General features: G+C 44.5%; 1 protein-coding gene across 2 annotated transcripts in view; it reads left to right on the plus strand.

Moving 5' to 3' along the window:
* Positions 1-24,211, plus strand: part of LOC119658351 (ras-related protein Rab-27A) — a 98,216-nt gene that overhangs the window by 24,785 nt on the left and 49,220 nt on the right. Inside the window, exon 1 of one of the 2 annotated variants that reach the window (XM_038065708.1) lies at positions 2,442-3,416. The exons of the other annotated variant lie outside the window; for it this stretch is intronic. The gene's annotated coding sequence lies outside the window, so the exon portion shown is untranslated. Of the gene's footprint in view, positions 1-2,441; positions 3,417-24,211 lie in introns of those variants that run through there. 2 annotated transcript variants of the gene reach the window in all.

Here is a 24,211-nt window from a genome sequence, read left to right on the forward strand (position 1 = left end):
CCGGGGCTTTCCACTGAAGTGGGATGATTTCAACAGATTTTCCATGACCCTGAGATATTGTTTTACCAACAAGTCAGCAGTATGAAGCCTTATACATCTCGATGCTCATCCTGCCGAGACAAAGAGGGAAATCTGATTTCCGACAGAATGGGCATATTAGAGCGATGGGTTGAGTACTTTGATGAGCTACTGAACAACCAGAACATCGGCGAGTTGGAGGTCCCGCTAACTGAAGACGACGGACAAATACTGCCACCACCAAGTTTAGGAGAAACAATCCGTGCAAATCATCGGCTAAAAAATCATAAGTCGCCAGGAGCCGATGGAATTACAGCCGAATTGGCTAAATATGGAGGCGACCAATTACACCAAGTGGTTCATCAACTTGTGCTTAATGTACGGGACAGCGAAACAATGCCTGACGATTGGCAACGAGGCATTATCTATTTCATACATAAAAAAGGTGATATCACATAGTGCAGCAATTATAGAGGTATCACGTTGCTGAGTACAATCTATAAGATATTCTCCTCTATCTTGCTAGGCTGGATAACCCCATACGCCCAGAACATCATTGGCCCATACCAAAGAGGCTTCACTCCAGGCAAATCAGCAACAGATCATATTGGAATATGGACAACAGTTGCGCCATCTGTTCATCGACTTTAAAGCCGCCTATGATAGCATAGCCAGGGTAAAACTGTACAGGGCCATGGGAGAATTCGGCATCCCGACGAAATTAATAAGACTGACTAGACTGACCCCGACCAATGAACGAGGTCAGATAAAAGGAGCAGGATCACTCTCAAGACCATTCGACATTAACAACGGTCTACGAGAAGGGAATGCCCTATCACGCGTCCTCTTTAACCTAGCCCTCGAGAAAGTGATCCGTGATGCTGAGGTAAATGCAAGAGGTATTATCCTCTTTAAGTCCACCCACGATATCGACATCATGGGAAGAACCACCCGAGACGTAGAAACGGCCTTCATCCAGATCGACCAGGCGGCAATTAAGGCGAGACCTTGGGCTGCACATCAATGAAGGCAAGACAAAATATATGGTGGCAAGGTCAGCACCGAAGACGAATCAACCAACAACATCAAATCGCACTGGTCAAACACAAAGAAGAATAAGGATAGGAGAATACAACTCTGAGACCGTTGACAGTTTCTCCTATTTAAGGTCGAAAATCACAACCGATAATAGTTACGATCATGAAATCCGCGCACGGTTATTGTCAGCCAACAGAGCCTATTTCAGCTTACAAAGACTGTTCCACTCGAAACGTCTCACCATAGGGTCAAAGCTCTTAATGTACAAGACTATGATCTTCTCAGTCCTCATGTATTCCTCGGAAACTTGGGTTTTTACCAAGAAAAATTGCGAACTCTTGGCCGCGTTCGAGAGAAGAACCCTCACGGCCCCCTACATGAGGATGGACGATTCCGTAGCCTACACAATGACGAAATCTATGAGCGATGCTATGGGCGGGTCACCTAATCCGTATGGATGAGGATGATCCCACCCGGAAAGTCAATAAGGGCAATATCTATGGTAGCAAATGAAGACGAGGCAGACCCTGCCTAAGATGGAGCGATGGCGTAGGTCAGGATGCCAGACAGCTTTTAGGGATATCGCATTGGTGGACCTCGGTGCAAAACCGGTATGTCTGGAGTTCCTTATTAAGGCAGGCCGGATACCGGTTGTTGAGTCGTTGGTGATGATGAGATAATGTTTGGCACTTGTGCATGGTTCATGTGAGGACACCTAATACCAAACGCTAAAACACCCAGAAATAGAAAACATCCTAAACTTCCCGTCAGTTATAATAGGGCTGATCGATATGATGTAGTTAATAGTTATACTCCACCCATCAGACGGGGCGCATTTGCCCCTGTTTTTTTTTATTTTTTATTCAAATAAAAGAACTTGAAACTCTTTCAATAAAATTTGGGGAAAAACTTGCGTTTCAATGATTATCGGTCCTTGGAAAAAAAAGTAATTCTGCTGTTACGCCTTGAATTTTCGCTTCAAAATTTCGAAGAGCCTTAGTGCCGTAAATATTCAATTATAAGTGATGGTTATTTTCTTTTCCCACCCAGATTGTACAAAATGACAACCCTATTTCCGAGTGGATGCTAATTAGCTCCTAGATAAATACCAGTCCGAATCTACAGCCTGTTGCTTCCACCTGAGCTTTCGACTATGCTCCCAGTTGAAATTTGTTACTTTCAATGGTACCGGGCGTGCATGGAGTCAAGGACTCCAAGGACTACGTAACAACAATGCATTTACGGATGCCAAGAATACCATTCTATCGTCCTTCGGCTGTCTGCCTCCTTCGAGCTGGCAGCTGCTATGGTGCCTGCTGACTCCACTAGCCAGCGAGCGCTAACTTTCCCAACCAGCAAACAGACGCTCGCAGTTCAGTCGATGAGAAGCTTGGCAACAGGTTGCTCGTTCCCAGTTTGCATTGTGCTTGTTCGTTGTTGCTTCTGCGTTTGATATGGAGCGAGTTTAATTCACTTTTCGTGTGATAAGGAATCAGTCGTAAAACATGAAGGAATTCTTGGTTGAAATCGTGGGCACTGTGTCTTTTGATTAGTGCGTGGAAGTGCTTGGTGGTACCACATTGTGCGGGAGTAGGGAAGAACTATGAGAAGATTTGTTTAATTAATTACATATAAATTTTTATCCTTCGAAACGCTCGAGTGACATCCTATTCAATGAATTATACGACGAGGTGTAAAATTTAAATTTATTAGAGGCCGAAAATATAAAGCAAGGGCTTTGAATTAAAAGAGGCGCAAATGTTTTGAATTTCTTTCAAGTTTGTAAAAGTTTCGAGTAGTTTTGGAAAGTCCAATAAAATGTGAAGATATTGCTATGTAGGTTTCGATCCTACGCAAATACCAGTGGAAGAACTATACACTCTATCCTGCTCGCAATTTCCTTTCAAATTCTGGGCACTCAGATTCAGTTGCCTGGTGATGATCGATAGTGTATCGAATGCAAGTTGAGAGCTCACACTCCACTCAGATTCGCTATCAACTTTCAAATGGGACTTCTCCGGCCTTCAAAGCGAGTAGAGCAGCTAATTGAAATCCCAGCCAGTTCGAAATGGGACACGTCGAAATAAAAGATTCCTCAATGCTATGCGCCAATGTGCATTGTTACGTTCCCGATGTGTCGGAGTGAATAGTGAAAAATAGATATAATTGTGACTTTTTGGAGAACGCGAAGAAATAGCGGGTGCCACGATAACCACTAAATTAAATAAACAGCCGATTCTAATCAATGTCAGAGAAACACCCAAAGGAAAAATGAGTGTATGCCACGCAACAAATATCATCAACTCTACCGGAAATCCGGCTTAGCAAGTCGTCCCCACCCTTATATGGATAATTACAAGGTAATAATTTTAATATCATTATCAGACCCCCGGCATAGGTGTATGAGGTTATTTGTGAAATCTACTCATTTAAATTCTGTTCTATTTAATTAATTCGCTCGTGTGGGCTTATCATCCAATACACGGATAAAAGCGCGCTTTAATTGCCTTTTGTGCTAGTTATTACCTGGTTAGAATTGACGCTATGCTCGGAGCGCATATGGGTTCCGTGTTATCATCATATTCACCTTTTATTACAAGCTTCAGTTATTTCCTTGGAATCCCCTTTTGGAACTCTTTGATGTTTTTTTCTCTCCAGCTTCAGTGCCAACTTCCAAGGGATGTTAGGTTAACGTAGTCCTGTATGCGAGGGCGTCTTGTCGTAAATCAGCTTTCGCCCATTTTTCTTTGAAGCCGGATAAATACGTTAAATGGCTTAGATATGATAATGAAAAATAGCTGGGAAGGAGGGAAGGAAGAGAAAGGAATGCAAACTTTATTGGGTATTACGGAATACTTGTAGCTGGGGACCATGTAAAGTAACGTAAACGCGCCTTGAACCATTAACTTGAAGCAAATTTGTTTAATCTTCAGAGAAATCAGTATTTATGGAGTGATACTTTGGTACGTAATTACTGAACTTGGGGAAGAGGAAATGGCACTGGCTTAGGGTAAATATATTTTACTCAGGACATCTTATTGATTATGAATAGGAATATTTTATTATTTTAACGACAATCGGCCTTCAGTTCCAAAGACTACATATTTGATGGTAGATGAATAAAGGAGTAAATCTTAGGAAGTTACAACAGATCAGTGTAGCCTTGAGGTGCTACACCGCGGAGAAAGCTCTAGCCTGGAGTAGCTCACGTCAGTTGTTTGTAGAACAAAACCTTAATAAAATCGGTTCAATGCCAGTCTGTCTGTTTGTCTGGATGTCTGTCACACGTAATTTTCTCAGAAACAGCTATATCGATTTACAAGCAGTTTGGTGAAAAGGGTGAACGGTGAAAGCGGGAAGGTGGGGGGCGGTCGAAAATGACGATTTCTTTAACGGATCGATTCCTAGAAACTATCGAACCGAAAAATCTGAAAAAAAAAAACATGAAGCTGCCTCTATACGGTGTCCATGACTTAAAATACTCTCCACATCCATATATTACTATCTTTTTTGGGAAATTGACTAGAAACCTCCCTTAAGTTTATCCTAGAGATGTAGGATTTGTAGCAATGTAGACAATAGTATGAAGCATGATATCCCCAAGTTTCATCAAAATCGTACTATTACTGGTAAAGTTACAGTAAGTTAAAGTTGTCTTTTCCGTGTAAATTTACTGCATCCCAAAGTATCAATATCACAATAAAGTGAATAGTTTGACATACTAAATCATCATCATCAACGGCGCAACATTCGGTATCCGGTCTAGGCCTGCCTTAATAAGGTAATCCAGACATCCCGGTTTTGCGCCGAGGATTCTTCTCTCCAACGCGACCAAGAGTTCGCAATTCTTCTTGCTAAGAACCCGAGTCTCCGAGGAATGCATAAGGACTGGCAAGATCATTGTCTTGTACAGTAAGAGCTTTGACCCTATGGTGAGACGTTTCGAGCGGAACAGTTTTTGGAAACTGAAATAGGGTCTGCTAGTTACCAACAACCGCGCGCGGATTTCATCATCGTAGCTGTTATCGGTTGTGAGTTTCGACCTTAGATAGGAGAAATTATCAACGGCCTCAAAGTTGTAGTCTCCTATCTTTATTCTTCCCGTTTGACCAGTGCGGTTTGATGTTGTTGGTTGGTTGGTTTTCGATGCTAACGTTACCACCATATATTTTGTCTTTCCTTCATTGATGTGCAGCCCAAGATCTCGCGCTACTCGTCGCTTGCTCGATCTGGATGAAGGCAGTTCGTACGTCTCGGGGCGTTCTTCCCATGATTCGATATCGTCAGCATAGGCCAATAGTTGGGTGGACTTAAAGAAGATCGTACCTCTTACATTTACCTCAGCATCACGGATCACTTTCTCGAGGGCCAGGTTAAAGAGGACGCATGATAGGGCATCCCCTTGTCGTAGACCGTTGTTAATGTCGAATGGTCTTGAGAGTGATTCTGCTGCTTTTATCTGGCCTCGCACACTGGTCAGGGTCAGACTAGTCTTATCAATTTCGTCGGGATACCGAATTCCCTCATGACCGTGTACAATTTTACCCTGGCTATACTATCATAGGCGGCTTTAAAGTCGATGAAAAGATGGTGCAACTGATGTCCATATTCCAACAGTTTTTCCATCGCTTGCCGCAGAGAGAAAATCTGATCGGTTGCTGATTTGCCTAGATTGAAGCCTCTTTAGTATGGGCCAATGATGTTCTGGGCGTATGGGGCTTTCCGGCCTAGCAAGAGAGTGGAGAATATCTTATAAATGGTGCCTCTATAATTGCTGCACTGTGTGATATCTCCCTTTTTATGTATGAGACAGATAATGCCTCTTTTCCAGTCGTCAGGCATTTATTCGCTGTCCTACACCTTGAGCACAAGTTGATGAGCCACTTGTTGTAATTGGTCGCCTCCATATTTAACCAATTCAGCTGTAATTCCATCGGCTCCTGCCGACTTGTGATTTTTAAGCCGATGAATTGTACGGATTGTTTCTCCTATACTTGGTGGTGGCAGTATTTATCCGTCATCTTCAGTTGGCGGGACCTCCAACTAGCCGATGTTCTGGTTGTTCAGTAGCTCATCAAAGTACTCAACCCATCGCTCCAATATGCCCATTCTGTCGGAAATCAGATTTCCCTCTTTGCCTCGGCAGGATGAGCATCGAGGTATATAAGGCTTCATCCTGCTGACTTATTGGTAAAACTTCCGCGCCTGGTGCGGTTGCTCTCTGTACTTTTCTAGTTCATAGACTTATTGGTTCTCGCAGGGTTCCTTTTTCCGTTCGTCGGAGTTCGTGATAAGTCTCTGCGCATGCCCGCGTTGTTTGAGAATGCAACATTACTCGATATGCGGCATTCTTCCGTTCCGTAGCTAGCTTACATTCATCATCAAACCAGCCATTCCGACTTTTCTTGCGGCTGGGGCTAAGTATCTTTGTGGCTGTATTAATGATAACGTTCTTCAGGTGATTGTGAAGATCGTTTATTGATCCTTCATATCCAGGATCTTTGTTGACTGCGGTTATTGCGGCATCCATTTCGCGTTAATACGTGCTGCGGAGGACTGTGTTGCAAATGGCTTCAGTGTTCGCTCTCACCTGATTGTCAGAAGGGATTGTAGGTGGTGTCGTAATTCGACCTCGGAGGACCATGCCAACGATATAGTGGTTCCAGTCTATATTGGCCCCTATCTATCTATCTTCTATCTGGAGGTCCACGTATGTTTGTGGACCGCTTTCCGCGCAAACCAGGTTCTTTCAACAACCATTTCGTGCGATACTGCTTACTGGATAATGCGCAATCCGTTATCATTGATATCCCTATGTAAGCTATGGGAGCCGACGTATCGCCCGAATACGGGCTCCGTCCCTACTTGACTGTGGAATCTCCAAGTATGATTTTGATATCATACTTGGGACAGTCTTCGAGGCTCCGCTCAACTGGCTCGTAGAAGGTATCCTTCTTTGACCCTGCAGTCTCCTCTCTAGGGGCGTGAAGGTTTATGAAGCTTATATTCCTAAACTTGTCTCGCAAATGCAGAGTGCATAGCCTTTCGCTTATATTATCAAAGCCGCTAACAGAAGGTTTCATTTTTTGGTTGACTAAGAAACCTACTCCGAGCACGTGATACTGGATGGCCGCTATAATATATGGTGTAGCGGCCTTTCTCCAAGGAACCGGTCCCTGTCCATCGCATCTCTTGCAACGCTGTTACCTCAGCCTTATATTGGGATAGCGTATCGGCTAGCTGCTCAGCAGCATTCGGTCTGTAAAGGTAGCGTACGTTCCATGAGAAAATGCTCAAATCGTTTATCCGTTGTCATTGCCGGGTTCGTCGTTGTAAGATACACCCTGTCCGAGGCTCCTTTCATGGCTTCGTAACATCGGTTTTACGTGTAGGGTTGTCAGCCCTACTCAACCCCCAACCTGGAGGACCAGTTGGTATTATTATTATTATTTTGTTAAGGGAAAGTCGCACCGCGTCCTTGAAGAACTATTGTGCCCCTTTTACTGGTTATAGTGTACCTGTTGATCATAGTATCTCAAGCAGGCCAGTAACCGTTAGGAACTTTAGTATGTTCCCCACTTCCAGAAGTTTCAGCTTTGCATCTGGTATTAAGTGTTCTCCCAGATGTATCGACCTACTTTGCACAAGTGCTGGACACTGTCCCAGGACGTGCATAGAGGTTTCGTCCTCCTCCTCACAGAACCTGCAGGCAGTGTCCGTAGATATCCCTAGCTTCCCTAGGTGGTAGTTCAGCCGACAATGACCAGTGAGAATTCCCACTGATTCGGAGGTTCTTTTTGGTGAGGTTTAAGCAATCCTTTGTGCGCATGGGTTCGTATCCCCCAATAAGCACCCTGGACTGCTCCATCCCTGGTAGGCCCGCCCAATATAGTTCCCTCAACCGTTTTTCTTCGTTTCTTAGATTCATAGCCATGAAACCGTTTCCGATTCCACAGAAGGGTTCTGGCCCGTATAAAGGCATCCCTGCTCCCTTCTTGGCTAGTTCATCCGCTGCCTCATTGCCTTCCAGCCCAGCATGGCCTGGAACCCAAAGTATCCAGACCTTGTTGGACGAGCCGAGTGTATTCAGTCTCTCAAGGCATTCCCATACCAGTTTAGAGTTCACCTGGTTGGACCTAAGTGCCTTGATCGCTGCTTGGCTATCGGTGAGAATAGCTATGTTCTGCCCCCTGTAGTTCCTTTGCAGATTAAAGGAGGCACATTTGTCTATGGCGTAAATTTCCGCCTGGAATATGCTAGTGTACCTGCCCATTGGCTCAAAGTACATTTTCCTTGGACCAATGACACCGGCACCCGCTCCCTCTGCTGTGAGGGATCCGTCAGTGTACCAAGTAATCAGTTGCTGGTTTAAGCCGTATGTCACAGCCACGCTTTCCCAGTTTGTCTTGTTACTCCAACGTGTTTCAAACTTCTTATCGAAGTGAAACCTCGTTGTCATGTTGTCCCTCGGTATCAGTAATTCGGGATACCGCCTAGAAAGGATATCAATCTTCCTTCGATTTAGGCAGCTCCCCGCCTCACTCATGCTACCGGCCATCCTGAATATTGATCTCCTTGCCTGCATCTGTATGTGCAGATGGAGAGGGGTTAATCCCAGAAGGACCTCCAGGGATGCCGTTGGGCATGTCCTCATTGCCCCACTGATACACACGCAAGCCAGCCTTTGGAGCTTATGTAATTCCCTGGCTTGTGTGCTGAGTTGGGTTCTTTCTGCCCAGATTACCGCTCCATAGGTAATCATTGGTCTTACTATTGCAGTATATATCCAAAGTAGTATCTTCGGGCTACAACCCCATTTTTTTCCTGCTATGGATCTGCAAGTCATCAGAGCCCTCGTGGCTTTCCGACAAGTGTTTCCGACATGTGTCTTCCAGAGTAATTTTTGGTCTAGCGTGATTCCCAAGTATTTGACCTCTGTTTCTCGTTTCACCTCCATATCATGTAATGTTATGGCTTTCAGGTGATCCAGCTTACGCCTCCTAGTGAATGGTACTATGGTGGTTTTGGTTGGGTTGATCCGCAGTCCCACCTTCCTGCACCAGGCGCTAGTAACCCTTAATCCAGTTTGGATTCTATCACATAGGGTATCTTCATATTTGCCCCTACAGATTAGAACAATGTCGTCCGCGTAGCCCTGGACTTGTATTCCAGTATTAGTTAACACGTCCAGGAGTTCATCCACTACCATACTCCACATCAGCGGCGATAGTACTCCGCCCTGTGGACAGCCTTGAGTGGTGTTCATGATAATAGAATTTGTACCTGTTTGTACCTCTATTTGTCTGCTTTCTAGCATTTTGCCCATCCAGAGTGCCAGGGTGTTTCCCACTCCTTTGCGGCTCAGGGCATCCTGTATCTCTGTGTGCGATGTGTTGTCGAATGCTCCTTCGATATCCAAAAACGCGCACAGTGCAATTTCTTTGTTTTCAATGGCGTCCCGTAGTACCTCTGTCAGCTGATACAGAGCAGTTTCAGTTGACCTTCCTGCCCGGTAAGCGTGTTGACAGTGATGTAAGGGATTACGCTTTAGAACGTTAGTTCTAATATAGTTGTCTATGACCTTCTCCACCGTTTTGGGTACGAACGATGTTAGGCAGATTGGTCTGAAAGATTTAGGGTGAAAAGGATCCTTTTTACCCGCCTTCGGAATAAAGACCACTTTTGCCCGTCTCCATGCCCTTGGTATGTAACCCAGTGCTATGCTCCCCCTTACCACCCTCAGAAGAGACTCTAGGATAATTCCTAGGCCCCTCTGGATAAGTGCAGGGAAAATGCCATCTGCTCCGGGAGATTTCATTGGTTGAAAGGTTCCCACTGCCCATCTTAGCCTAGCTTCCGAGCATACCTCTTTTGCTAGTTTCCAGCTCTCTTTCCTTCCCCTTTTATTCGTTGTTGGGGTGTCAGGCAGATTATTGTCGCCTGCCGCCGAGGGGTAGGACCCCGGGAAATGAGTTCTGAGAAGCAGGTGTACCCTGTCCTCCTCATTCTCGGTGAATGTCCCATCTTCCTTTTTCAAGCAGACAGAGGATATTCTCCCGTCTTTGGCTACAGCCTTGTACAGCCTAGTTGCTTCTGTGATCTGTTCAATCCCTTCACAGAATTCCCTAAAGCTGTTCCGTTTCGCTTCCCTGATGGCGTTGCTATACGCAGTCAGTGCATTTTTATACCTCCGCCAGTCCCCGGTTCGTTTTGCCCGGTTAAAGAGTTTTCGTACCTCCGTTCTCATTCTGGCTAAGTTTCTGTTCCACCATGGTACATCCCTTGATGACTTGACTGTCTTGGCCGGACAGCTGGCCTCATATGCGTCAATGACGATTGTGTTGAGGTCTTCCACCACCGTTTCTAATTCTAATTCGCTCCTGATGTCACCGCTCCCTTGAAGGTGGGCAATGTTGTTGCTCAGGTGCATTGTGTAGGATTCCCAATCCGTTCTCTTGGGATTCCTTATTATTCTTTTTATTTCGGAGTTACCCTCAATGTCGAATCTGATTATCCTGTGATCAGACATTGAGGGTTCATCCGACACCCTCCAATTCCTGACCATCCCGTTCATTAGGGTATTTCCTAGAGTTATATCTAGTACCTCTTGTCTGGTGCTCGTCACAAATGTTGGAGTGTTCCCTACGTTGTATATTTCTAACTTATTACTAAGAATAAATTCGAGAAGGTACTCACCTCTACGATTAGTATCACTGCTTCCCCACACTACGTGGTGGGCGTTGGCATCGCAGCCGAGAAGAAGTGGTAACGCCCTCTCCTCGCAATACTCCGTCAGCTTTGCGACTTGTTCCGGTGGAGCCCGGCTCTCGTCTCCTGGGAAGTATCCCGATGCTACCACTACCTTTCGAGTGCTCCTCCCGGCTTCCAATGAGACTTGGATAGCCACAAGGTCCCCGGTTAAGAACTCTGAAAGACATATGTATTTTAGATTACGTTTGAGAATTATGCAAGCTCTTGGTTTTTCACAAGACGAGTCCCAAATTACCTGCATGTCTCCTCCTTGCAGACCGCGAATCTGCCCCCGGTACACCCAGGGCTCCTGAGCCAGCACTATTCCAATGTTCTCCTTGGAATTTGCCCTTGCAATCACTGCAGATGCAGCTCTCGCATGGTGGAGGTTTATCTGGGCTATCCTAGTGCTGGCCATTGGCTCCGTTATTGTTTGGAGCTCTTCTCCACTGTCGGAGTGTCACCCTCCTCCTCCGACATGGCGCTTTCCTGCGCGTCGCTGTCCACCCCGAGCCCTAGCAGTCCTAGGTCTAGGTCGTCCAGCTTCTGCTCTTCACTGGGCAGCAGGTCTATTTCCCTGGTTGATCCCGTTCTTTCCGCCTCTATGGCTTCCGCGACTTCTTCAGGGACCTCGGTAAGTTTTCCACCCGATGCCTCCTCCGAGGTTTCTTTCCTTGGCTTTTCCTTGTGCACATGCACGGGTATGTTGCCAAATCGGTAGTTGATATGACAACTCCGACGTTTAATTGCCTCTAGGGATCGGTCATCTACCCCGATCGTGAGGAGTTTACCCTTTCCCTCCACCTTGCCTCTGAAGACTCTCCATAGTCGAGTATGGAGATCTTCGTTCTGAGCAATTAGGAGTCTCATGAGGTCTTCTGTTACTATTGCCGCGGCCTTTGGGAGAAAAACTGTCACCATGTGGGCTCCTGGTATATCATCTCCAGCACATGTTGACTTCCCAGCCTGGCAATCTAGGAATTATGGTTCTGACCCATTCTGCGGTACCTTCCGTCGCGCAGTCCACCAGTATAAGGCCTGGTCGAAAGCGTATCCCGGTGAACACCAGTTTCGACGTCCATCCCTTGATCATCTGCTTGACGACCAGTTCTTCAATGGTTTCCTGTTCCTCCCGAGTGAGTATTTGCTCGGGAAACTTTTTTGGCAGTATGGCCAGCCGAATGCCCTTGACCGCACTAGCATAGCTAATGCCGGGCTTCCTGGGTCCTGCCTTCACTCCTGACCTGCCCGGGTTTTCTCCTCCCGTGGGTTCAGGTCTGGGTTTTTTGGGGGCATTCCCTTCATGCGGGCTGATCTCTGCTGCTCCCCGCTTTCTCGGCTCCGGTAGAGATGGCTTAGGTCTGCCCTGAGCCTTCTTAAGGGCCTCTTCTGGTTTCAGGCCTTCCTTCAGATAGCGCAGGTACCATTTAACCCCGGCGCCACTGAGACCTGTCTCCTTCCTGACGTCTGTTATGTTTATCTCAGACGTGCTTTTGCTGGTCCCTGCTCTTTGAGCAGTGGTGTTCGTTGGCTGTAGTCCATGCAGTATACCAATGGTCACCTTGGATCCACTGCTTGACGTCCCAACTTCTCCCTTCTTGGGTGTAGTCACCTGGCTTTCAGTAATTCGGAGACGTGCCTCCACCTGATTAACCAGTTTTGGTGCGGTACGGGGCCCCGCTTTTTTGGTTTTTGTTTTTTTTTTCCAATTTAGTACTCATTTGATTCCCACGAGTATGGGGGTTAAGAGGTCCGCCGTGCCATAGCCCCCCGTAGCACGGTAAGATCTAACTTACTCACTGAGGCGACCAGGTATCAGTGAGGCCAGTTGGTATAATTTGTCCCGATTTCAGGCGCGGGAAACTCGCTTTCATCCTTCTCCGTTTGCAGCTTTTCGTTAAGAAAGAACTCCCAGCGGTCTACACGGGAGGTGAAGATAGAGTTTGGTAGTAGAGCTGTTGGTGTTGGTTCAGCAGGCGTTTTAGGTTTTATGCTCGATCGTGGGTACCAGTCCACGTTTCGCCCTGGGACTTATACTACTCTTTGACCGCCAATTGACATACTAAATATACATATAAATTATAGGCTACGTACAAATTGGATAGTTTTATGCTCAAATATACTTACAAAAGAAACAAACAACACCTTTCCTACGCGAAGCGCGGAGCTTCCGGTTTCCAACTTTCTTTTTTTTTAGAGTTTTGTGTGAAACAGAACCTTATTAGAATCGATTCAATGTCTGCCGGTCTGTGTACATGTCACAAGCGATTTGTTCGGAAACGGCTTAGGCTATGGCCTCGAAATTTGGTGAGGGCATGTGGTCTGTGAATCCATTTACATCCAGCTAGTGGCGCCATATTCTGTTCAGTTTAAAGGCGGCTCCCCATATATGCGAAAAAGAGGCGTAAAACTTTTTTCAACAGAATGTGGTCATCAAACGGTTTGATTGGTACTTTTCGAAACTGATCTTATTTCTGATTTTGGTGAAAATAGCGAAAAGTGTAACAGGTTTCGTTCTCGGAACCTATCCAATAGAAAAATCGGAAAAAATTGAAACAATGGCGCAGCTTTGAAAAGTCTAGGAGTTAAAATACATTCCATTCCGATACCTGCTCAAATTAAGTTATAAAGCACAATACCGTATTTTACAAATTTATCCGAAAACCTTGTGTGCTCATATGAACGGTGGAGTTGGATATATCAAGGAATATTTTAAATTTATAGCTGCCCAGAAGTATAAAAATGCAGCACCTGCTCTCTCACACAAGATGAATACAAATCTTTTATATCTTTATTCTGACTTGTTTTGCACAGAGTGTTGCACTTCCGCAACGGTATGCTTTGGGACTACTATTTAAACATCTCTCTGTCATTAGATCACGAGTCTGGGACCATTGGACTTTGTGTTAGCCTTTCCGCATTCCCAGCTTGGAGAGCTTTCAAGCAGGGAACTCCTTTCACCAACGGGAGCAGCGGAGAAAGGGAATCTCTAGTTAGTTGGAACCTTTTGACATCCGGTTCCCACTGATCGATTCCCGATATTCACCCTTGTGACGTTCCGCATGCAGAGGGAGCGCCGGATTGGTGGGCGCTGGGAATTAGCGTCAGTCACTTCGAACACAGTGTATTGATGGTCATTTGCCGAGAAGTCCTCTAGAGCTCGTTCCCCGTCACCGACGGTGCCACAGATTCCGAAGCAAAAGACATGTCAGGCAACCTGAGCTACAGAACATTGGCGTGGATGCGGTATTTAAAACTACGTGCCTGGTTCTGGCCGCCATTTACAGGATCGGTTTCCCTCAGGAGTCCGGGTGAGAGGGTGACCTTAGCATTGAAGTCACTCCCTATCGGGATTTGCCCCTGTCCTTCAGAACATCGAGCCTGCGCCGAAAGTCCAGTATCGTCAGATTCGGCGTTAGGCAAATGCTAAAAAAAGTTATTCTTAAACACCGAATCCAGGCATACCAACTCTCTCAGCCTTGGGCAAGAACACGGGGTCGACTGCCGTTCCAAACCCAGATGGTAGCAGTGCTCGATAAATTGAGATGCCATGCCTATCAATCACCTTTAACCCTCGTAGCGAACTGCACCAGCAATTCATGAACGGTTGCACTCTGGTACATGTTATTTTGTAGTATGCGGATCATGCTAGTCGTGTCCTAGCTCTTTCTAATTCCGCCACAAAGACTAGCTACCGCCCCGAATCCGCAGTGTGTGCAACACTTTCACCAGACGTGCCACGTTCGTGGGAGGGAACACCGTTTTTGCTTTCCTTGCAGGTCTTCGCTTGGTGATCTATCTGGCCTCATTTGCTGCATGCTGTCGTCCTGATAGGTCCCTTGCAAGCGGGCGCATAAGAACAGAGAGGATCGGAGAGAGGGATTTTTCTTACTTCTTCTTTATATTCGGGTTGAGACGAAGCCATTTAATAAAGTGCACGAGTTTCTCTCACATTAGGTTTTGCTGAAAAGCATACTCGATTAGATAATGATTGGGTCAATCGCCTTCTTTAGATGCAGGAATGTAAGGTAGCGGGAGCCATGCTTTTCTCGCCGAATTTCGGGACGAGTAACCATGCAGAGTCTATTGCGTAAGTAGTTATACAATTCTTAACAAAACCGGTCTGGTTCACGATTATTTGAATAGGCTGCGACGATCGCTCTGTCATGTCGACTTAGTTGGACCTCCCGGCACTAAAAAAGGGAAGAAGTTGTTCCTAAAATAACGGTATTTGCGAAATAAAAGCTATTACTAGCGACGGAGACGGTGTCGCGTTTCAATCCTTTTTAATCAATTACGTGATTAATTTGGTAATTACATTGACTGTGTTCTCTCAGGATACCTATCGCGAGACGGTTACTAAGGGAGATTTGGTAGAATTTATAATAGTGGAGTAACTCCTACTATGGCTTATTTACCTTTTTTCAAAAAAAAAACAAACCCTTGCCTTTTATTTGGGCTTGGGATCAGCAGGTTATGTAACTAACGATTGTTGTTATGTAGTGTATGTGATTAACAATTGCATTACATACTTTCTGTGCAATTGAGAGTCTCACCGTGATTTTTTCCTGGTGGCAGCTCAGGGAGCAGTGTTCCCTTAGAAGTCCTACTTGGGTTTTCATATCCGCAAACTTAGGGTACAGTAAAAAGGCCATTCTACCGACTTAAAGCTTCATAATATTATTGGAATTTGTCAACTTTGTTGACGAATCCCTCGATGAAAAGAAAGACGTGCAGACAATTTATACTGTATTCTCCAAAGCTTTTGATTCCGTTGATCATATCTTGCTCCCCAAGAAGCCCGATACGTATGGTTTTCCGCCATCTGTACTCTTTTATAATAGTTAAGGTTTTATTTATTTGGTAGAGTAAGTAGGGTCTCCTTAAACGGTTGCGTTTCAACTTCTTTTTTCCCCTCATCTGGAGTCTCCCGGGGTTCCATTTTTGGACCATTTCTATTCTCCTTGTTTACAATGATCTTCCTTCCGTATTTACTTGTCTTTGTCTTTTATAGGCAGATGATTTGAAACTATTTTTTATTGTCGACTCGCCTACACAACTTAATCACCTACAATCAAACCTCAACACTCTGTCTCGTTGGTGTGCACAAACTAAGTTGACATTTAATGTTAGTAAATGTTTCACGTCAGTTCTCATTTTCTGACGCATGTTTATCACTGGGATAGCCTCTTTCAGTTATGATAACATCCTCAGCCGAGCTTACAGAAACTTCCGCATTCATGTTACCTTAATCGTCCTGCATTTCTGAATATGTCTCTGGCTGATGCATATGTTCTTTATAAAATAAACCATTGCCTAATGGACAGCTGAAATTCAGTTCGAGACTCTTCGTATGGCATCCACAATGCTAATGGTCCGTGAGGTCTCTTTTACAGAGCTTTTATGCTACTTTTACTCGCCTGTGGCAAGAAGGCTACCAGGATTCAAAATAACAAAAACTTTCGCTTGACAGCATGAGTACCAGCTATATCAAGAATAATTCGTTTAGTGGCAGCTCCATAAAAATTGTCTTCATATTGCAATTTAGTATTGATGATGCCCTGTCTGACTGTCGAAGCAAATTTCAATGGATCAGCCCCACCGAACTGTTTTGTTTGGCGTGCATTTTTCTGCCTCGGTCGGTCCCCCGCTTGTTACTCCCGGTTAAAGAGTTTTCGGATCTCCGTTCTCATTTTCGCTTGATCTCTGTTCTACCAAGGTACATGCCCTAATGACGTAACTGCGTTAGATGGACAGCTGGCCTTAAATGCATCAATGAGGACTCTAACACTATTGTTCCCAGCTTCATTTTGCTCTGGATGGAACCGCCTACCTGTAAATGAGCCATGTTGTTTCTTGAGTGCTTTTTATAAGAGCCCCAATCTGTTCTCTTGGCTTTCTTTGCTATTCTTACTATTTCCGAGATGCCATCAATGACGAGTCTGAAGTCTCCATCCGGCCCCGCCCCCTCCGCCCCCATCCTCTCCTCATAAATCTACCCTTAGTACACTCAGGGTTCTTAAGGCAGAATTATTCCAATGTAATCCTTGGAAATTGCCTTGAAATTACTGCGGATGTAGATTTTGCATGGAGGATGTTCACTTTGGCTACCTTAGTGCTGACCAATGGTTCCATAAATGCTTGAAACACTTCTCCAATGTGAGAGTAACACTCTCTTCCGGCATGGTACTTCCTTGCATATTGCTGTGCACCTTGAGCCCTAGAAGGTCTAGGTCGTTTAGCTCTTTCTCTGCTCTGGGCAGCAGGTCTACTACTCTGCTCGGTTCTGCAGTTTTAGCCTCCATGATCTGGGGGTTTCGGTGGGCTTTGGTTTCCCTATGTGCACAAGTATAGGAATGTTGGCAAATCTGTAATTGATGAGGCAGTTGCGGCCTTTGATTGCCTGCAGGGATCGGTCATCTACTCTGATCGTCTGGAGTTTGCCTTTGCCTTTGCTCTCCTCGCTTCAGCAAACTCTCCATAATCGTCTTTACTTAATCGGTTAGAAGAATATTTTCTATTGAACTAGGTTAAACTTTGCTTAAATGGATACCGCAAATTTATCTTAAAGGAATTAATTACAAAAGAGTAGCATATTAGTAGCGGTGATCAATACAAATCTTTTCATGATATTTGGAGAGATAGTTTCCTGAGAATCTTCACTCTATGGGTATCCCTATTAGAATAAATTGGGCTGTTGGGGTTGATCAAAGCATTAGCCAGTAGGTGACCTTTCCGATAGTATTGTTGACTCAGGACCTCATTTTGGGCAAGTCCTTATTTTCAATCAATCCCTTTGACTCCATTTAAAGTGGCAAGTTCTCCATTTTTATTAGAAATTCATTGCTTATATACTACAGAGTAGATCACGCTAGCTTTGATGTAAACTTGACACACAAGAGTTCCTGAAAAATTGATCAAAATAACGCGAATTTTCCCTTCGTCACAAGAATAATCTGCAAGACCCTTTGCACTGGGAACAAGTACCATTGGGTACCCTACTTGTTTATACTCACGATTTCTGTTTTTTTATCTCTACCTTTTCGCCTTCCTTCCTAATTAGAAAATGAAAACGGCATAAAGCACATACCTTACAAATGGCACTTCAAAGTTCCACCTTCATACAAAATGAAAACATAATGGAAATTTATCGATTCAAGGAAAGAATAAATTTTCACACAGGTATCCACCTAAATGGAGTATGCGAATAGAAATAGGGCAATTATTCCTGAACCTGAATGCCGGAATAACTTTTAAGGAATTTGCTGGGATATGCTTTGTAACGATATTCAAAGAGGGCGATACCTCTAGAAATTACTTCGAAATTTATATAATTCACCTGAACCTTTTTTTAACTATTCAATTCAGATTGAATATTTCTTGAAAAAGGTATGGGAAAATGGAACGTGAACGTTGTCCTGATACGTATGGTATGTAAGGTCCAGGTCTAGAAAATTTTGAGAAGCAGTTATGCTGTCAGTCTAAAAAGATTACATTGAAATGATTGATAGAGTTTCGGTAACGTGGAAACTTAGGGAGGCTCCGTTAAGCACAGAAAGCACTTTTTACAGCTGTGCCCCTATTTACTGATTGACCAGCACTAATCCGATTCCCAATATTGAAATTTTATTTTTAGGGTCTCTTAAAGGGATGATGTAAATATAAAACAAATTTCTACATATTCTGAATGGGAAGCAATTACTATAGATTTTTAGAACTACTTTTCGAAGCAGGTCTTGGTTTTGACGTTAATTGTAGAGAAGGGAAGCGACGGTTCAAAATTACATGCCGTATGATATGCTCATATTTGAAAGCTAGATCCAAAGATATTTCCATCCTGATATCTGCTTATAAAACAGTAATAATAGTATTTTATTATATTTATGAGATCCACTGGAAACCTCCTTAAATGTGTCCTAAACAGTAATTAGAAACTGCAAACTCGGCCCTATGAACAATTTTGGGATTTCTCATTGAAGTATATTTTGGTGCCCCAAGGACCCCAGATTTATCCTAAATAATAATAATAAAATAATAAAATGACGACACAATCCCGGCCATCATCAAGGAGCTCGAGGTTCTCGCGGAAACTGGTGACCGAGAGTCAATGGGGCAGATGTAGCGGCATTAACAACACCACGCTGCACTGCAGGCAACAGTTTCAGTACACGCCAAAGCACTTTTCTCCACCGTCCAACTGAGGTTTCCGCTGAGGTTCGGGACGAATTCCCGCGTGTATAGAACTCTTGGAAATGAATCCTTCGCAGAGACCATGTATACCCAGGCTCTGTGCATCTCCAGCAACTCAGAAAATTCTATCTCAAATCAATGATGAGATTGCATCTCGACTGTGTGCTGATATGTCGCTGCTGCAACTATAATCACTTGTGTATTGTGGTGCAGTTGCGGCTGTCAGATTGCACGGTCAGAAGATTCGCTTTCGCGGTATTGGTTTGGTTGACCAAAAAAATCCACCGAGGAAAATTCGTCTGGAACGTCAGCGGGACTCACTAAGGCAGGACATTGCCTGGTGGATCACCTAAGAACGCACCCGCCGTGCCAATACGCCTGGCATGGATTTTGCGGATGTTACCAAAGAGGAAGTTTGACGAGCCAAAAACAGCTAAAAAAACTGGAGGGGCCCAGGTCTGGATCGGGTGCAGAATTTCTGGTATAAGAAATTTACCAGCGCACACAGTCGGTTGCACACAGCATAATTGAGGTCATTAGTCGGCCGGAAGAGCTTTTACCCTTCCTGCGGGTATTGCCTAGCTTATCCCTAAGGAGGACACGGTGCAGGACCCCGCAGACACAAGACCGATTACTTGCTTGCCAACCCTCTACAAATTCATAACGTCCGTCACTAGTGCAAGGGTAAATGCGTACCTCGAGACAACAGACAAGATTCTGTCCGAGGAACAGATGGGCTGCCGAGTAGGGTGAAGAGGTTACAAAGAGAAACACATTATCGACTCGTGTAGGACAAGCAACTAGAGGCCAAAGAAACCTCTTTAGTTGCTACATCGACAGCTTTCCGCATACCTAGCTAATCGATGTCCTACATCTGTATCGCATTGAGCCTTAATTTGAGGGTGCCAACACCTGAGAGCCCATCCATATACGAAGGGGCATTTTCCAGGCGGATTCTATGAATCGCCTTTAGTTTTGCATGAACCTCATTTCATGGCTACTGAATCATGCTAGAGGGCATGGTTTTGTAATAAAGTATGGCCTACGTGCTAAGTGCGAACTGACACACTTGATGTACTTAGATGACATCAAGTTATAAGCTCGTATTGACGACCATCTTAGAAGTCTGTTGCGAATAGTAACATGTCACGAAATGGTACGTCAGTTTAAGAGTTTGAGTCGTAGCGGCTTCGGCAGGTAGCAGGCAAAAAGGATAAGTAAAATTCTTACTTGAAATTGTCATAGTGAAATTTTTTTGCTTGAGGTTGATTATTTACTTTTGAAATCATAGGCATGCAAGCTTCAATCTCTCTTTGCCACTCCTTACTCGCTTTTTTGTTGTTCCGGAGTATCCAATCCTGATCACATGTGACATGTACGTCATTAGTGTCTGGCCTAAGTAAAAATTCAGTTCTGTGGCAAACCCCGTGTGCCATTGCTACGCTTGATGATTGCCTACCTTGTCGTGGTGAGGAAGCTCAGTAAGGAAGATCATCTAGAGTACCATAGGTAAAGCCTGAATCTAAGCGGTAATTGAAATATCAAGTGACTACCGTGCCGAAAGCTGAATGGTTACAGGGATTAAGAAGTGACCGCGAGTAATGAACTCTGGCGACCCTCAGTTCCGACTGCTCTTGTATCAGCAAAAAGGATCTTTGCCGAAGATCGGCGTACTTTCCTCGGTAAAACAAAAGCTATGGCAACTACGAAAAATCTCAAAATAAAAAACATCGAACAAAACAAAAACCTTTGACGGAAGAGGCATCCCTGGGCTCCAACACCTCAACCCAAAGGCCAGCAAAGAGGGCTTTGTGGAGGCACTGCAGTGTAGAGTAAATTAACGAGTATTCGTGGTCGCTTAGGGTGAGCTCCGTCAGCAAGTGATTCAGCTTTGCTCACTCCCCGCCCGCAGTCAGCGTGTTAAGGCGTTTCTGGTCCATCTCACTCAGGTCCACAGGATCTGCTCATAGGAGCTCCGATTAAACTAAGCATGAAGCAAGTTAACCAAGTCAATATTGCCTCTGCCTTCAACGTTTTTGGTTGCATTTTCAATGTGAGCAAATCAGTCAGTTTCCATCTTTGGACAGTTTTCAAGTGGTCCTGAGCCATGGCAATATGAATACCGCATATGGCTGAAGGAATAACGAAAATTTGAACTTGGTTAGTGATTAAAGAAGCCTATCTTGGTCAGTTTTAATTTGAATGTTGCTAATGGTTTGATTGGTAGGAGCTTGGTGCTGACTGGTGATAGCAGTCGATACTAGCAGTTGAATTCCGTCTAAGTACAAATATTTCTGCCTGTTTCTATCGTTTGACTTGTAGCTAGGGAGTTCAATTTAAGTGACTTTTTGCGACACCATTCAACTCAGAGGCCTTCCGGTTTTTGGAATAAAATCACATTATCCTAATGAGGACATGATCAACCTGTATTGGCAAATAGGTTCGATTTTGTGTGGAAAGTGGACTTACAAAAGGTGAGTGTCGAAGGTGGCACTAACATTGGGCTGGTAGTTCTCAGTTCTATTGTAACCTTTTCGATAATGTTGGAATGACGGTAAATAAACGGCCGATACTGAAACCAGTTACCATACGCTACCATCAGAAAAGCTAGCATCTTCCTGCTTCTACTGCCCCTCGAATACCAATGTTTGCAATGGCCCCATTTCGATCGCGCTCTTTAATGAGCAGAACTGCACCTCTATGAGCAATTCGAAAAAGACAGGCGGTTGTTTTCCTCGCTCGATTTCATGATCACACAGGCGAACTTGTTGAAATAAACATCAGTGTGTCTCTCTTGGCGGAGATAGAAGCCGAAGCAATGCTTCCGAGTTGTAGGATAACATTTACGTTTTGAAAATGTTGAATCACTAGAGAAAATTTAAACTATTCAAGTACAACTTGGGCCAGTTTCAAAAAGTTCCAATTGGACCCTTTTATTTGATGCCATGGCCACATTTTGTGGAAACAATAAGACACCCCGTCCAAAGGGTGGTATAGAACAGGACAGCACTACTAGCCCTAGTACCAAACCCTATTTCCACCTCCACGTAGTGATCGCTGGGAGTTTCTCTTAATGAAAAACTGCAAACGGAAAAAGATGAAGGCGAGTTTTCCATGTCTAAAAACGAGACAAATTGTACCATTTGGTACCTCAGGTTGTGGTTGGGTGGGGCTGACAACCCTACACGGAAAACTGAAGTTTCAGAGCTCCGAAATCAGCTTCTGACTGCATTGACTACACAAGGAAAAACCCGTAATGAACGCCGGCTAAAGATTTGCCCATTTACTCATGAAACATGGCCTCCCTGTATCGAAAAGTAGCTGCCAAACTGACATAATATAGGGCTGATTTAACAGCATTGCAAAATCGGTTTCCTGGAGAAGAGCCACTACACCATATATTATAGTGGCTATCCGGTAAACCATGTGTTCAGAGTAGGTTTCCTAGTCATCCAAAAAATGAAACCTGCTGTTAGCGGCTTTCAAAGCATAAGTGAACGGCTATGCACTTCACGCCCCTACAGAGGAGACTGCAGATTCGGAGAAGAATACCTTCTACGAGGCAGTTGAACGAACTCTCGGAGCCTGGTCCAGGTATAATATCAAAATTGTCCTTGGAGATTTTAATAATGTATTCAGGCGATATGTTGGCTTAGTTTAAACAAAACTACCAACGACAACGGACTGTAGACTATCCAACCATCAGTATTGCACGAAATGGTTGTTGGAAGTACCTAGTTTGTGCGGGATTTGGTGAGTCTCTCCAGACGGGTCTACTTTTAACCAAATTGACCACTTCTTAATTGAATGCTGCCTCACAACGACCTGAACAATGTTATCATTGATACGGCCACAAACATAATTGGCCACAGTCGCAGAAAAAGTCAGAGCGATTGGTTCGTCAATGAATGTCAGCTAGCAACGGAATGGAAGAATGCCGCATACCGGACAATGCTGCCCTCTCATAGAACGCGGGCTCTCGAAAAATGTACAGCGGACTTCATCGAGTGGAGAAGCGACTTAACAGGAAGGAAAAGAAAGCCTGGGAGAATCAATGAGTCTGTGACCTCGAGCAGCAAGTCAGCAGGATGAAGCCTTAACATATACACCTTGTTGCTCATCCTGCCGAGACAAAGAGGGAAATCTAATCTCCGACAGAATGGGCATATTGGAGTGATGGGTTGATTACTCTGCTGAACTGCTCAATAAACAAAATATCGGCGAGTTAGAGGTCCCGCCAACTGGAAACAACGAACAGATGCCGCCACTACTAAGCGTGGGGCGTAGCGCCAAAAATCAAAACCGATATATGACGATGAAATCCGCACACGGTTGTTGGCTGCCAACAGAGCCTATTTCAGCTTACAAAAACTGTTCCGCTCGAAACATCTCACCATAGGGTCGAAATTCTTACTGTACAAGATTATGATGTCCTAATCTATTTCTCGGATACTTGGGTTTTCAGGAAGAAAAATTTTAAACTCTTGGCCGCGTTCTAGAAAAGAATCCTCCGTAGCCTATATAACGACAAAATCTATAAGCGTGGTGGGACAAAATCCGGCTTAACAGGTTAAGGTGGACGGGTCACTTCATCCGTATGGATGAGGATGATCAAGCCCGAAAAGTCTATAAGGGCAGTATCTATGGTAGAAAAGAAGACGAGACAGACCCTGCCCGAGATGGAGCTCGGGATATCGAATAGGTGGACCTCGGCGCAAAACCGCAGTGGCTGGTCCTACCTAAGGCAGGCCTAGACCGGATACTGGTTGTTGCGCCGATGTTGACGATGAATCGGACACCTCGTTTCTGCCTGTCGGGTGGGGGGGGGGGGGTCTCCTTAAACTCAATGAAAAATGGCGCCTGCGTTTTATAGGCTACCAATTGTTTTACACAACGCCTTGAAAAGAAACTTCGAACAGTTAAAGTTTTAATATATTTTCAAAACTTTAAGCATCTTCGAATGACAGTGTTTCACTAAAACGGACGTGATGACACAGCAGAAAATGATGTGCAATAACAATTCAGGTTGTTGTTATCCCTCTGGTAATTTATTCATATCATGATGGCCAAAGATGATGACTATGTTGTCTCAACATTTTTACGCACTCAATTTAATCCAAAGTCGGTCAGTATTCAAAGTAGGAATTCCGAAATGAATTCCAGTTGCGAAAAAAAAGGAATGTTGGTTTTTTTTGGTGACATTTTTCCGCCCCCA

The sequence above is a fragment of the Hermetia illucens genome, chromosome 5 (genome assembly GCF_905115235.1).
Source record: "Hermetia illucens chromosome 5, iHerIll2.2.curated.20191125, whole genome shotgun sequence".
Taxonomy (NCBI): domain Eukaryota; kingdom Metazoa; phylum Arthropoda; class Insecta; order Diptera; family Stratiomyidae; genus Hermetia; species Hermetia illucens.